Source organism: Kryptolebias marmoratus, linkage group LG21, assembly GCF_001649575.2.
Source record: "Kryptolebias marmoratus isolate JLee-2015 linkage group LG21, ASM164957v2, whole genome shotgun sequence".
Lineage (NCBI taxonomy): Eukaryota > Metazoa > Chordata > Actinopteri > Cyprinodontiformes > Rivulidae > Kryptolebias > Kryptolebias marmoratus.
In genome coordinates, this window is record NC_051450.1 from 10,075,849 (window position 1) to 10,078,469 (window position 2,621).

Genomic DNA, 2,621 nt, shown 5'->3' on the forward strand with positions numbered 1-2,621 from the left:
TCACAACGGACCAATTACCAGCTACCTGAGAAAATGAGTTAATTTCTACAACCTGCTGACAGTGTTGGAGCTTTTAGACTTTCCCTGTAAATGAATCTAGCTGTACACATTTTTTTTTTTCTTTTTAATTTGACTGAGTCTCACTTTCTTTTACACGCTGCTGATTAACACTTCTCGTCTTTATAAGTGGGTGCTCCAGTGGGAAGCGTAACCCCACATAGTAAACTTACCATCAGGAAGAACAAGCAATAGCAAGTTAGGGAAGTGAACTGAAGGATTTCTTTTTAAAATTCCATTTAGATTTTATAAGTTTAAAAGTAGTGATACAATGTCTAATATCCATAGGCACCTGATCAATAAAGCAACTGAAGGAGCTGCATCCCCATTTTGCAAAGTAGAGATGAAAACTCATGGTGTTGCTCCACCACTTTTTGATTACAACTTCAACATTTTTCACAAGACCGTAGTCTTAAACACTAGCATGAAAGGCAGCAGGTGATGTGTATTCCTTTCAGAAATACTAGGTCTTTATTTTAGATTTGCATTTACTCATAGTTGGGTTAAAAAATTATACAATTCCCAGAGGGATTTCATCTCAGGCCTCCCATTTACAAGATCTTTGCCAATAACAGTACACTAAATAGTCATATTCTGCCCTTGGCACTATTACCTTTTAAGACTGTGTACAAGGTCTGCAGCATAGATGCAATTGGAAATTCGATTTATATTTGTAATGATCAGAACTGAGGACCCGAAATTTCAGTCAGACACAAAGTACAAAATAATAAGTTCTTTATTGAAGTTCGGGGTAAGGAACAGGCAACCACCAGCAAAGGGACAGGAACCTCTGAGGACGGAGAGGAAGGTTAGAGGGTTGTATACGGGGGGGGGGGAGGCCAAAACTGAACAGACAAGAACCACTAACCTTCTTTGCGTTTGTGGAGGATGAGTGGTCCAGGTAGCACAAAGGCTGGCAACCAGTGGCAGCTCCAGGGAGAGACGGAGCTAGGAGCGGGCAGGACAGAGTAAACTAATCTGAGGGTCAGGCAGAGAGCGGTGGTCAGGGCACAGAAAAAGGGTCCAGCACGTTCAGGCAACTTCTAGCAGACAAAATCCAAAGGGCGAGGCAGGAGGCAGAGGTCAGAGGGCAGAAACAGGGTCGTGTCCAGAAAACAGAAGCCAGTGGAGAATCCGACGTGGGCTAGACAAGGCAGGCAAATCCAAGGGGCAGAAAAATGTTCAGAACGTGGTCAGGTCAGGAAGAAATGCTGGATATCTACTCACTCTGAGGCTTTCAAAAATCTGGCACCGTCTGCCTGTTTGAGAGCTGAATATAACTGCTGTTGCACAGGTGGAAAACATGAGCCTGATTGCACTCAGCATGCAGGTGAACCAGATGAGCTTGATGAGAGGTGGGAACTGAGGGAACAAACATAGCAGGCAGACGGGCCAGAAACATGACAATATTCCTGATTTTCCTCCCCCGTCTTATAACATAATCAGGTGCTTGTGCTAATATCCTTACCAAGAAAAAATAAAGGTGTAAGGTTGAGGAAAGCTTTTCATGATTGACTATACATGGTTGACAATAAATAAAATAAAATAAACAATGTACCTTCTGTGCCTATGCTGTGTCAGAAACTGAGTCAAGTTTTTGCTTTGTAATGAAGTTGCTCATCCCCAGGTGCTGAGTCTGATATGCTGACTCTCAAGTACTGCAGGTGACAATCTCTTAGTAGTGAGGAAAAATGAAAGCAAAAGTGAATGGAGATGTAGTGAACGGAGGAGGCAAAATGCAGTACAACACTATACCACCTATATGTCAAAGTGGAGAATTTGAGTGATGAAGATTTGGCTGAGGGACTTGGATGCACCAGAGAAGCAAATTAAAAACTCTTACTGAAGCTGAACATAACAACAGATCTCCCTTCAATGACATCTGTAATTAGAAAAAACTCAAATAGTTCATGCCATCTGTCATGCTAATTAAAAGAGGATGCACTAAGGTCTTAATTAAGGAGCATGTTGTTATATTGTTAGTCTAAACTTTATTTATTTGTGAAACTGCAAAAGTTAACTTATTTACATCAAACATGTGTTGCTGTGTCTAGTTGCTCCATGTGTGCTGCATTTGGTTCCAGAAACTTTAACTTCATTTCACACATGGGAATTTCATGTGACAGCAGCCAGGGAAAACAATTTAGACATGAGACTTATGTTTCTTCAGTCCCACTTTTGTTTCTTGCAAACTTTTGATAGGGAGAGTACAATGAGATGTATTGCATTTGATGTACCAGTATTTGCTCACACTCTGTTCACACTGGATTGAGACCTTATTATGCGCCCCGTGACTTAACAGAATGTGGCAGGATTGCGGCAAATCATTACGTTGCCACACAATTAGTACTCCTCATCCTCAATATGTCCTGCCCATCAATAGCATGTTCCGACGATCCTACCACATATGTCCACGATTGCACCACACCCTGAGTCTTGTCCTTCCATGACTGAATCTGACCACAAGAGAATGCAGCTTTTTAATAGAAGATCACTCTATGTTAGCAGGCTGCTGATGACTTGATGGTGCTTACATGTGTGTCCTGATCATTAACAATTTGAAA

The 2,621-nt window shown here is 41.5% G+C and overlaps 1 long non-coding RNA gene across 1 annotated transcript; it reads right to left on the minus strand.

The window, feature by feature from the left end:
* Positions 1–775: 775 nt before the first annotated feature.
* Positions 776–1,458, minus strand: LOC112450434. The gene is made up of 2 exons (XR_003039064.2): positions 926–1,458; positions 776–847 (listed from the first exon to the last, which is right to left on the minus strand). It is a non-coding gene; the product is annotated as an uncharacterized LOC112450434 (long non-coding RNA).
* Between the last annotated feature and the right edge of the window lie 1,163 nt (positions 1,459–2,621).